Raw genomic sequence first — 14,091 nt, forward strand, 5'->3', positions numbered from 1 at the left:
GTCAAGATGAAATCCAACAAGAAGATTCAATAAACAAAGAAAAGACTGTTATCCGTGACTCTAAAACCCAAGTTGACAAACCTTTTGACCTAGCCACAGAGATTGGCAAGCTAAAGATAGCAATTCCCCTCTCAGAGCTAGCCAAGCATGATATCTATAAACAGCAGATCAAGAACTCCCTTCAACTCACTAATAGCAAAGATGATGTAAATGTGCTAGATGACACTCCAGAATTACTGTTTGGCCCAGAGGTAGATGGAAAAACAATAGTCACAGGGGTTTTACCTTTTTATGTCAACCTGCATGTTCATGATAAAATACTGCATAATGCAATGTTCGACTCAGGCGCCTCTCACAACCTTATGCCAAAAGCAGTCATGGAAAGATTGAATTTGGATGTAACAAGACCATACAAAGACCTGTTTTCCTTTGATTCTAGCCAAGTCAAATGTTTGGGCCTAATAAAAGATTTATGTGTGTCCCTGGTTCAATTCCCCAACAAAACCATTCTAATGGATGTTGTAGTCGCTGATATCCCACCCAAATATGGGATGCTGTTATCAAGATCATGGGGAGCCAAGCTCCAAGGCTCCCTGCAATTAGATATGTCATATGCAACCATCTCTGTCTTTGGGCAACCAAAAAGACTTTACAGGGAAACACTCATGAAGTATATGGTCAGCAGTGAAGAAAAGCCTCAAAATTTTCCAATATATGTTGTCCATTCGGACATAGATTCCTTCATCCTCTTCAATGACAGCACAAGCCTCTCAAACAATGACATTAGGACCAAAGCACTCATACAAGAACAAAACATTGATCAAACAAGTATCACCTGCCAAACATTAATCAGCCCAACAATACACAGTATCCCTCCTCTAATTGTCAAAAATTGTCAAAAAAGTGATGAAATTGTCCTAGAAAACAAATGGGAAAAGAAACCCCAACTCATGCTCACATTGCCATCCCATGAACAAAACTTCAAATCTCCTGTCCAGCAAGACATCCTGTGGGTCCTAGAATTTGATGGCTCAGTTAACAAGTTAGGGGCAGGAGCTGGAGTGTGGATACATAACAAAGAGAAAGATTATGCAGAAGGCAGGGCTTACAGATTGAATTTTAGATGCACTAACAACATGGCAGAATATGAAGCTCTGTTGCTGGGCCTAAAGCTAGCAAAATCACTACAAGCACCTAGGCTCTCCATCATGGGGGACTCTGATCTAGTAATTCAACAAGTAAAAGGGAATTTTGTCACCAATGACAAAAGATTGAGGTCCTACAGGTCTGCTGTAATTGAAATATTAGAGACCTTCTCTGAGTTTGTTATCACGAAAATTTCAAGGGGCCACAATCTCCATGCACACAGCTTAGCAACATTTGCCAGCACCTTCAAATTCCCACTAGAACCCAATAACTGTTTCACAGCCGAGGTCAAATACAGACCCTCTATTCCAAACAATGTCAAAGAATGGCAAGTATTTGAGGATGACATGCAAATAAACAATTTTTTAACCTTGCAACAAGAGTTCATGGGATTAAATATTGATATTGATGGAGCAAGTCAATCACAAATACTTGATGGAGCAAGTCCATCACAAATACAGTTTCAACAGTCTGCTCACCCAATATCACCTAGAACAGCAAAACAATTGCTGAGTCCAACCATTTTCAACAATGAAAACATTCAGCAAATTTGCCAAATTGACTGTGAGGAGATGAGCAACGCTGAAGCTGAAATCATACAACTCAAAGACAATTTCCTTCCAGTAGGCCTTACCCCACTAGAGGATATTTTTGACTCAAATGACATCCCTAGGAAGCCAAAGATGCAACCATTAGATGCAACAGTTGAAGAATGCAACATTGGTACTATTGACAAGCCTAAAATAATAAAGCTATCTGCCTCTTTGCCCCCTGATCAAAAGCCCAAGTACATTGATCTCTTTAAAGAATTTCAAGATGTTTTTGCTTGGGGTTATGAGGATTTAAAATCTTATGATACTTCTGTCATCCAGCATACCATTCCCCTCAAGCCTAATCAAAAACCATTCAAACAGAAATTGAGAAGGATCAATCCTGTGCTCCTTCCCTCCATTGAAAAAGAATTACATAAAATGTTCAAAGCTGGTATCATAGCACCAATCAGGTTCTCTGAATGGATTTCAAATTTGGTCCCTACAAGAAAGAAAACTGGTGAGATTAGACTTTGTGTAGACTTAAGGAATTTGAATCAAGTATCACTCAAAGATAACTACCCTTTACCCAAAATGGATCACATTCTTCAAAGAGTAGTAGGGGCTTCAAGGATATCATTGCTTGATGGATTCTCAGGCTTCAATCAAATCCTAGTACACCCTGATGACCAAGACAAAACTGCATTTACAACCCCATGGGGAACTTTCAAGTATGTGAAAATGCCCTTTGGATTGAAAAATGCAGGGGCAACGTTTCAAAGAGCAATGGACATTGCTTTTGCAAAAGAGATTCATGACTTCTTGGTCATTTACTTAGATGACCTCACACCCTTTTCAAAATCTGACCAAGAACACTTGAAACATTTGAGACAGATTTTCATAACATGCAGGAAATATGGCATTTCCTTAAATCCCAAGAAGTCATTATTTGGCTTGGAAGAAGGGAAACTTTTAGGACACATTATCTCAAAAGATGGCATAAGAATTGATCCAGATAGGATACAAGCTATCCTACAAATGCCTCATCCAAGAAATGTCAAGGAGTTGCAAGGATTCTTAGGGAAAATCAACTTTTTAAGAAGGTTTATCCCGAATTTAGCAGAATTAATCAGATTACTAAACAACATGCTAAAGAAAGATTCAAAGGTCAAGTGGACTGTTGAAGCAAAGCAAGCCTTTGAAAGTATAAAATTGGCCTTGACACAAACCCCAGTGTTAACCAATCCTCAGTTTGACAGAGACTTTATCATTTTCTCCTTTGCTTCCCAACATACTATTGCTGCTGTTTTATTACAGAAAGATGACCAAGGGAATGAGAAGCCTATTGCTTTTTTTAGCAGAGCTCTTAGAGATGCCCCTCTAAAGTATCAAATTATGGAAAAACAAGCCTATGCTTTGATCAAAGCTATTAAAGACTTTAGGATTTACATCCTTTACTCCCATGTTGTGGCTTATGTACCAAGTCCTATTGTCAAAGACATTCTCACCCAAGAAAATTTAGAAGGTAGGAGAGGAAAATGGATTGCCAATATACTAGAATTTGACATTGAAATAAAACCCACAAAGCTGATAAAAGGGCAAGGTTTGGCCAAATTAATGACAGAAGCAAATTTCCAAGCCTTAGATATCAACCAACTGGACAGTGAAACAGAGCTGGCGACTCCAAAGATCAATGTAGCCTTTGAACAATCTCCTTGGTACTCTGACATCTGTTATGTGTTACAAAACCTGTGTGCTCCCCCAGGACTGTCCAGAACTAAGTGTAGGTTCCTAAAAATGAAAACATCTAGATTTTGTGTGATGGATGGAAATCTACTTTGGAAAAACCATGAAGGTATCTTGTTGCATTGTCTAATAGAGAATGAAACTAACAAAATCATGCAAGATTTCCATGCTGGAGATTGCGGTGGACATTTGTACTGGAAGTCCACTGTGGACAAGATATTGAGGGCTGGGTACTACTGGCCCATTATGTTCTCTGATGTTAAGAAATTTACAGCCTCATGCCACAAATGCCAACTGTTTGAAGGCAAAAGACAGTTGCTGCCACTTCCTTTGAAGCCCATTGCAACAGAGAGACCTTTTCAACAATGGGGCTTGGATTTCATTGGGGAAATTCATCCCTCATCTTCAGGGCAACACAGATGGATTTTAACAGCAACAGACTACTTCACCAAGTGGATTGAAGCTGCCCCATGCAGACAAGCAAATGATTCAGTAATTATTCAGTTTTTGGAAAACAATATACTGGCTAGATTTGGCTGTCCAGACAAGATAATAACAGACAATGCTGCTGCTTTCAGATCCAAGAAAATGGTGAACTTCTGCCATAAATTTCACATTACTTTGGGCCATTCTACAGCTTACTATCCTCAAGGAAATGGCCTTGCTGAATCATCAAACAAAAGTTTAATAAACATCATAAAGAAAGTGCTGGAGGAAAACAAAAAGAACTGGCATAAGAAACTAGTAAATGCTTTATGGGCAGATAGACTAACAACAAAAAGATCAATTGGGACCAGCCCATATGAGTTAGTCTATGGATTAGAAGCCAGATTTCCTTCATCACTAGGAGTGCCGATTATGAAGCTTATGCAAGAGAGCCAAGCAGAGCCAAATGATATGCAAAGGAGGATCAATCAGATAATCTGTTTACAGCAAACTAGAGAACAAGTTTTCAGCAGAGTGCAGATACTACAAGAGAAATTGAAAAAGGCCTTTGATAGGAGAACCAAAGCAGAAGATTTCAATGTGGGGGACAAAGTCTTAAAGTGGGATGCAAGAAGAGAAGAGAAAGGAAAACATGGAAAGTTTGATTCTTTATGGAGAGGACCATTTGCAGTCCAAGCAGTACAAGGCAACAACACTTACTTCCTTAAAGGTCTGACTGAAACTGACTTGGATGAAGGTCCTGTCAATGGCAGGATGCTGAAGCACTACTTTGACTATTCACCATGAGTGGAACCCAGGGATTCATTGTATATATGCAGATGTACATATTGTTTTCTGTTTTAGATTGTAAAATACAGTTTTCCAAGTAATTCACCAACCGGCAAGAGGCAAATAGAATCAGAGGTTTTCCAAGAAAGAGGCACACTATTTTGACACATTTGGCAGCAAATTTCAAAGATTGAGATGGGCAGTCAAAGAACAAGGCAATCTGACCTGCTGTTCTTGGTCTTTCAAAAGAAAAACCATCCCCATGTGGAGCCACTGTTGGATACCTATACCAATAGGTTTCATATTTCATGATTGGCCAAAGAAAGTCCAAATATGCTCTGCTTTGGTATTACAAAGATCCCATATTTCCTAGAGAACAAGAGGTGTGTAAAGTGTTTCAAATATTGATGACCTTATTCCAATTTGGATGGATGATTCAACAGTTTAACCTGGATCATGCCATGTTTCAATTTTGATGTTATAGAATAGAGAAAGAAGTCTGTCCAAACTGCTTAATCTTGGCAGACAAGTAGTTTAGGTAGAGAAGTAAAGGTTCCCAACAGTTTAATCTGGGACCTTGGAAGAGATAAGGCTAGAAGTAGATAGAAAAGAGTAAAGAAAAAGCCAAAGAAAAGAAAAGGCAAGTAAGGGTTTGCAAGTCCAAGTGCACCCTCTAAGGAGAAACAAAAAATGCTAGGAAAATAGCTGGGTAAGCAGTTGTGGTTGCAGAAAGGGTATTTTCACCATTATACACATGTCAAGAGGTGTTTTGCCAAGGCAAAAATCTATCAATGCACAAAGTGGTTAATTCCATCAAATTACAGCAAGGAGCATGACTAACCTCCCTCTCCCCCTTCATTCCATTACTAACACTCCCTTTCTTTTAGCTGAGATTTATGGAGAGAGATCATGGTTTTATGGTGGTTCTAGTTCATTCAGAAGCCACATTTCTTGTCTAAGATCTTTTCATTTTGATCTACTCTCAAAACTAAATCAATTTCAGATAAACTCAGTAAAATCCCCTTCATTTGCTCCCCTCATTCATATTAACCTCTAATTCTACTATATAGCTCCCTTATCTTACCCTTCCCCTAATAATACTAACACTATGGTGTATAAAGCCCCAAAATCTTATAAATACTCCTCCCCTTGGCATTATAGCCATATGTTCTCCAAAAGGAACCAAAGTGACCTCTGGTCACCTTGGTGAACCTATCACATCCCATTCCCCCTTGCTACAAGCCAACTTGCTCTTCAAACCACCATTTGCATTGAAAAACCCTTGTAAACCCTCTTTTACCCTTAAAAACCTTTGCAAAAATTACCCAAAGTCTAAAAGGCCCGCCTCTGGCACATTTCCAAAAAGGCTAGCGCGCTGTCTGTTTCAAAGGAAAACATTGAAAAACCATTTAAAAAACCCACAACCCAAAGTTTCCGCCAGCGCATATAACCCGAGCATGTTGTTGCTCCGCCCACCGTCGGATCAAGTCCCAATGATCCGACGATCCACGATGATATCGGAGCAGCCCCCGCAGCCGTCCTTTACCGCCCGAGAAGGTGACGTTGCGTCATGTCACGGGCATGCCACGCGTCAAACGATAAGGACTCTCGGAGCCGGGTCTGACAGTTCTGAGACCGTACCTAAACCGCCCCGAGAGACCGTAGCGGTTAGCCTTAACCGTAACCGCTACGGTCTTAACCGCCACCTGTTTCCCACTAATGCTTTGCCACGTCATATCCGCTTGTCCTCGCCCCTATTATTCGTCCACCTGGCCGCTGACATGGCTGCCACCTCATCGCCCCCATGGACCAACAGTGTACTGACACGTCATCACTAAAAAGCGCCAAAATCATAAAAAAGCCCATATTAAGCCAAAAAACGTCTATTTTTCCATTGTTTGCGCATTTCTCCACTGTTTTCTCTGCATGAGCATTTACGTCCTAAAACTCTGCCAACCTGCTCAATTGACCAAGGCGACCTCCAGAGCTCCAACCGTGCATGCCTATGCGACCTCTGTTCGTCAATTAACAGGTATTTACCGTTTTCTGCCCTCCATACGCCTGTTATTGAAATTGAAGTTACTCAGAAGGCTAAGGAGACCTTAAAAATTATATTTTCACCGGCCGTTTCCCTCTGCACGTCCACATTCGCAATTGTGAAGTCCAAAGACACCAACCGAGCCTTAATACCTGTAATTTCGCTCAAAAACAACATTCACTGCGTATTCCCGGCTAATTTCTTGTTAAGCTCAATTCATCCGCTGAAAGAGGACATAGTGAGACCATAGAGAAGCCCTGCTCCTGAAACAAACAGTATTTCAACTGCTGTTGTGTAATTTCCTCCTCTGGTCTCTGAGATACAAACTGTTTTTACAGAAAATCACTTCTATTCTGTGTTGCTTCCATTAAACAATCCACCTACAATTGTTGAACTTTGAAGAAGGCCATGGAGACTCCTATTGCTCTGAATATCAAGCCCCTCAATGCTCCTCACCAGGAATTAGCATGGAAAGCCCTGGGAGACATGGATTATCAGATGCTGGACTGGTTCCCTATGGGCTCCAAATACAATATCCAGATGATGAATGAGTTGAAGGCCCAGCACCTGAGTGGGGCAGATATCTTGGGGATTTGGGACTCAAACCTGCCAATCTATAACCTCCCGCAGGTAAATCCTATGCCAGAGTTGATATACAGCTGCCAGGAATGCTATGACCCAAGCCGAAGAGCTGTCATTAGCCCCTCAGGCTTAGTTTTGTTCCAGATCACCTCAGAGACTATTAATGAGATGCTGCACTTCCATACTGCCAAGCAATTGACCCCCCTCAATATGCAGAGTTTGATAAAGAAAGGGAGCAAGCTGTCAAGCGACCAACTCATTAAAATTAATCAGCTGTTTGTAAAACCAGGCTCTGAATTTGCCAGAACTCCTCCTATTGGATATCAGTACTTGAATGAATTGGGCAGGATGTTAGTGGATTTAATCAGTTATGTCCTAGGATTCAAGGGAATGGAGGATGTGGATGACAGCATAATGGCAATGCTATCTCTATTCTCTCCTGGTAAACCCCCAGCTGTACATTATGACTATGCAACCTACATTGCAGAAAAAATCCATGAGCAGTTTATGAACTTGAAGAGGGAAAGACTATTCAGGTATACCTCATATATATACCATTTATTCCTGTTTTACCAGCCAGCCACCTTCTCTTTTCCTTTAAAGCCACTCAATGCCCAAGGAAGTCCAAGGTTAGTTGTGTTCTGGACCTCTGTTTTTCATCATACCTCTGTGTCACCTTATACATACTCTGAGTTCATTGATTTATTCATTTATCCAGCCATGACAGTATTGCATGGTACTTCTCCTCCTAGACTAACTGATGAAATGAGGAGAATTCTCCATTAGAATAAGTCCTACAGCATTGGGAATTGGTACTTCTACCAAAACCACACAGTCATCAGAATATATGGCTGTGAGTTGACACCTTTTAGATTGCCAAGGTATGTCCCCATGAGGCTTTTTGCCTTGGAATATTTCAGACAGTTTGGCAACTCAGACTACCTGCATTTTCAGAGCAAGAACAAGAAGTCACAGCTAAAGGTAAGGAGCCAGCTGGGTCCTTTCCTATATAACAGAAAAGAGGAGGGATGGAAAGAGGCAAACACCATCCTGGAAGGCCTCAGACTGCAAACTAGTTTTGAATGGATACCCTATGACCCCAATCATTCTATCTCCCTCAGGAGGATAAAATACAAATTGGGTGGTTATGCACACAAGAGACAACCTGAGATTGAACAGTATGCCAATGCCTTAAGCTGGGAAGAGGGTACCTTAGAAGAAGAAATAACTGCTGAAGAGCTTCTAGAAAGAGAAGCTAGAAATATACAAAAGCAAGCTAACTTGGAAAATTGTGGACAGGTTCCTCATTCATACAGAAGACAGCTGGGAGCAGCTACTACATCATCAACAACACAGCAGCAAATTCCCGAGAAGGCACCGCAGACAGCAAGCAAAGATAAAGGGAAGCAGGTGGAACAACCACCTCCATTGACAGAAGAACAAGTGGATACATTGCTACAGCAGCAAGAAGAAATGGAGCAGCAGGAACAAGGGCAGCAACAAGAAGAGGTACAATATAGTGAACAGCAGCCCTTGCAGCAAGAAAAAGTGATTGATGCTCCAAGCTCCACAGAGCAACAGGCTCAGACAATAGTGCCTCCTAGGGCAGAGACTACTGTTGATACCTCGGTCCTCCAAACCCCACAAAAGGAGGACTTAACCAGGAAAAGAGATAGAGAGACTCCCCTGACTTCATCCTTCGATCAGGGAGAGAAAAGGCAAAGGTTGAATGACTTCCCAGAAGATGATGAGGCAATAAGACAAGCATCGGGCATGGGCCCACCCAGCCGAGAAGTATCAGCCAGTTCTTTCCAGCATGAACATGATAGAGCTATGGGAGGGGAGGTCAGCTCCTCCAGGCAGCACAAAGAAGGACAGGTAAGCATCAAACAGCAGTTTATCGACATTAAAAGGAGGAGTGATCCTATTAAAGTACAGCTGTACAATCATTTGCTGAACCTGGCTCCCACCAATCAGCAAAGACTCATGTCTGCCTTTGATGTAAGTGAAGGCAAAATGATCATGAGTCACTTCATGCCCACAACTCTGCATCCCCAATCTACCTCTGATTACCTAAGGACCAACATGGAGGTTCTGGCCAAAGATATACACCCCATGGATAAAATCGAACTGCATAAACAAACTGGTGAAATGGTGTATGCCTCCTTGGCAGATGAAACATTGGAAAACTACAAATTGAAGAGCAGCCTTGATAATACAGCCTCTCAGCTGGAATTGGAGAGAGCATCATCACAGGCCAAGGACAACAGAATCAAGTCCTTGGAGGAGGTAATTATAGAAATAGGACATGATCCTAAAGATGTTAAAGGGATCCAAGAACTGTTGAAGATAAGGGATCAAGACATGGCTGCCTTAAGAAGGAAAATCAAGCTCCCAGCCACCATCCATCCTCAAACAGATGAAGTTGCTCAGCAAAGGCTAGAAAAGGATGCTACAGACCTAATGATATCCCTGTACAAGGAGCTAGTTCGGACTCAAGACAAGCTAGGAGAATCAGAAGCTGCAAAGGCAGCACTACAAGCAGCATTAAAGCAAAGAGAAGAGGGCCAAACCTCCCAGCCTCCTCCTGTGATAATCAATCTTGAGGAAGCCCCTCCAACAACTATTCCTCCTCCTCAACAGACAGGGCCTACAGCACCATCTACAGCAACAACTACACCAACAACAGAGCAGACTCCTACTCTGGATATGCAGAAGCTGCAGGCTGAGATCCAAGTTCTTGAATCCCAAATGAAAGAGCTTGATGAAGTCAAAAAATCTTTGGCTAAGGTGAATGAAAAATTTGACAAAAGCAAGCAGAATGAGGCAGCAAAGGAAAGAGAGATAAAAGCTCTAAAAAAGAGAATAGCTGAACTAGAAAAAGAGCTTGCACTAGAAAAAGTAACAGCAGAACTAAAAGCAGTCCTCTGGGGTAACATTGGGCGGTCCATCACCAATCCGTGGCAGTATATTGAGACTATGGATGAGCAAATAGTACTCATTACCAAGGCAAACAGGGAAGTACAGAGAGCTAGAGCAAGCTTGGGCCACATGCCAGATGCTGCCAGCAGAATGATCACTATTTTGAATAACAAAACTAGCTCTCAACTAGCTACCATGGGAATTACTAACAGGACTGAAACAATTTCAGTAGCTAAAAGAGTCTTGACACTGAGAAACCTAGTTGGAACGCTGGAGAGAAGAACACAGGATATGCAGACCGAGATCAACAAATTCCTGGACAGATTTGTGGCATTACAAAACAGAGGCCTCCCCAGCATATTAAGCAGTGTAGGAAGGCTGCTTACCCTGGAAAATTACATCAAAAGGGTTGATGCACATGCTGCAGCACAAATAGCAAAATAGCCCAGTACCTCAGCAGAAACAGGGCCAGCATTAGGGCAGAATTTGTATGATAGGGTGGATAACCTGTTTTTCATTATGAATGAAATTGATCACCTGTTTGATACACCACCAAATTTCTTTAAGTATACAGAAGCAGATGAAACTCTGCGGGCAATCATAAGACACCAATTGCCCACACAGGAAGAATGGAGGAATTTGACACAGGTAATCTTATCAGGCCCGAACCTTTAGCGTTAATTTTCTCCAGTTTATGAACAGTCATGCACAGGCAGAATTTTGGTGGATAACTCCACAAGGAAAAGACAGATGCTGAGCCAACTCAGCAAGGCTATTTACTCACCACAGCAGCAATCACAATCACAGGTGGCAGACCCAAAATACAGCGCGCGAGCCATAAAGTCGGGTTCTCCAGCATTTGATCAAAGTATCCCAACCGACTTAGCAGCTCCCAAAGGCCAAAATATCTTCTGACAGAACATCAAGACGCCTTTATTTTGTATTCAATGCTGTAATAAATTTCTGATAATAATATCTCAAAAGTTGGTGAGAATATTAAGTCTGAGATAACTTAGAACTCAGATATTTTGTAAACAATCGCAAGTATATATTCACCCCTCGCAGAAGCTTAAGGGGTTGTTGTTATTTTCATTTTGGGGACTTCACTTGCTATAAAATTCTCAGAGAAATAAATCAAATGGTGAATGGAATTTCCGAAGCTTGGTGTACCTTGATGCGTTGTGATGAATGGTGAATGTTGCAGGATTCCAGAATGTTTCAGAAAACAATAAGTCTTTCTTAAATCTCTGTATTACATGTTTTCGAGTCTTTTGTTCTCTTCCATTGTTTAAATGTTTTACACTTAAAAGCGAAGAAGAAGAATAGTTCCAGGATTTAATCACTGATTACCCTGAACTCAATCTAAGCTATTATCCATGTTTTCTTCAGATACAGTGAAAGAAGTGTAATTCTTGATTGCTGCACTTTAAAACTATATCTTTTACAGTGATAGATATTCCCAGGGATTCAAGCTTGCCCCTGAGACATCTATCCATTTCTCAGACCTAGTTTGGTGGAAATACTTAAATACTTTAGTGAAAATTCTTAAATGCTTTCACTGTTTGTTTCACCTGTTCATGTTATAAATCAAAAATTTGTTCTATGAAGTATCCAAATGGCCCTGCCAGCTTCACCAATTCACCTCAAGGTTTCTAGACACCTATTGCTATAGACTCCATTGCCCAATGATATTTGACTCTTTGAATACTACATCATAAGACCTGAAAGAAACTCTTCAACCAAAACATAAACAAAACCTGTGCATAATACCTAGCCTAAAACCCTATCATAAACAGATACAAATCATAAAGAGAGAGCCCTCTCTGATCACAGTTTGGCTAGAAACAGTGATCAAAAGATTGGTTAGTGGTTACCCCGGCCGTATTCCCTTGGGAGTCATAGGGAACAACCTGGGTGTTAACATAATTGGCGACTCCGCTGGGGACTTCTTAAGATTTTTCAATTACTATCTATCTTCCAAAGCTACCATCAAGCCTGAAACTAGCCAAGAGGCCTTAGAACTGTTTCTGTAATACAGGGACAGCTTTAGGGAAGAGCTAATTAGGGAATCTTCCTCCTAGCTTTGGAACATACATAGCCATTCCAAAATTTTCATCCAGTCCTTGCATATATAAACTTCTTGTACAAATTCGAAAGAAATTAGAAGTTGGCTCCCAAAAGAAACCCAAGGCACACTAGGGCAAACCCTGACCCTAATCAACCTATCATTGTTGATAATCCAAATACCATTCCAAAGAACATTAGGAGACAGCAAAAGCAGGAGAAGCCTGCTGAGTCAGATATAATTTCAGATCAGCCTATCTGCATTCCCACACCCTGCAAAGTTCTTTTCCGATCCTCACCTAGTTCCCCTAGTTCATCATCAACACCTCAAAGTCCTCTTCTCCCATCTTCACCATCTGCACATACTCTTTCAACCAGTTCCCCGCTTGTTACCCATACCATTAACCCTGTCACACCTGTAATCCCTGTTGTCCCATTTATTCCTGTCAACCCTGTAAATCCCATAAACATGGCTAACAGGTATGCACCTCTACAGATACCAGCTAATGCTCCAGCTCTACCCCAAGACTACCAAACCAAAATCTCATTTTTTGACTCCCATGGCCCTTTGACAGCTGTCCAGCATGCTAAGAAGATGCAAGACCACTTTGAGACCTATGAAATAGATGATAACAGCGTCAGGATGAGAATTTTTGTTCAAAGTTTAACTGGGGATGTTAGAACTTGGTTCAGATCCCATACAAAGTTCATCATCCACGATCACATATAAAGGCTTGCTGCTGCATAGAATTAGGGCCCTCCTTCAAACACTTTGTCTTTGTCCTCAATATTTGTGAAGACTATCGTAAAGAAACCCTTAGACCCAAGATGTAGGTCAATGCTTCCTTTTGGTTTCCAGTTATATTTAATCCATGACTATAAAGCTTTTTCTGTGGGCCATACTGCCATGAATTTAAAAATGATATCATATGTCCTCATGTGGTCTCTATGCGCCTACATAGCAGGATCATTTAAAACTACTCTGGGAGTGACCTCAGCTTTGGGTTTACATGGCTCTTTTTGTGCTTTGTTATTCACTCCCTGTTCTTGTCTTCTTGCTCATTTTCCTTGTTGATAATATTCTCCTTTGTCTTACTTGAATCTTGTTCCTCTTCTATAATCCGTGTCCCCTCACCTGAAGGACCTATGACACTCTCTAATGGTTTCTTTCCTCGACTAGCCACTTCCTGCCTATAGGAGGGAGTGGAGCTCCCTCCCCTGTGTGCTTCCATGGAAACTCCCACAAACCCTTGCAAACCCTAACACTTCCAGGAAACTCCACACAATTTTTGACTAATCACTAAATTTAGAATGCATGGTAGATTAGTCTATTCTTTCCCAATTCTCAACATGCTACAAATCTAATAAATTTTATATTTAATATTAATTTAAAATTTAAATATAATCCTAGTGTATTATGTATGGCATAAGAAAATAATATGAAGTGTTATCAACCAATTTCCTTCCTTATATTTATTTGTAGTCATCATTATGTTTTTCACCCTTTTGCATATATTAGGCCCTTCATTTTGTGCTTGTTGGAGCACGAACATTGGTTCAACACTAGGAATATGCCTCCTCCATTCGTTCTTAGTGTATTGTTTGGCTTTGAGAGCATTAGATTAGTATTTTGTAACCAACATCCATACTTAGTGTATTGTTTGGCATTCAAAGCATCAGATTAGTCGCTTCTAACCAACATCCATATATTTTTTCTAGAATATTTCATTCCCTAGAATTTTTTGGTATTTTTTCTCAAAAATTATATAGTAGAAAAGTTCTCGCATCACACATCAAACCAAAAGGATAAAAAACAACACACACACACTTCTATGTACAAGGTACAAT

This window comes from Pinus tabuliformis, chromosome J (assembly GCF_031772625.1).
Source record: "Pinus tabuliformis cultivar Carrire ecotype Pingquan chromosome J, CPIR1, whole genome shotgun sequence".
Taxonomy (NCBI): domain Eukaryota; kingdom Viridiplantae; phylum Streptophyta; class Pinopsida; order Pinales; family Pinaceae; genus Pinus; species Pinus tabuliformis.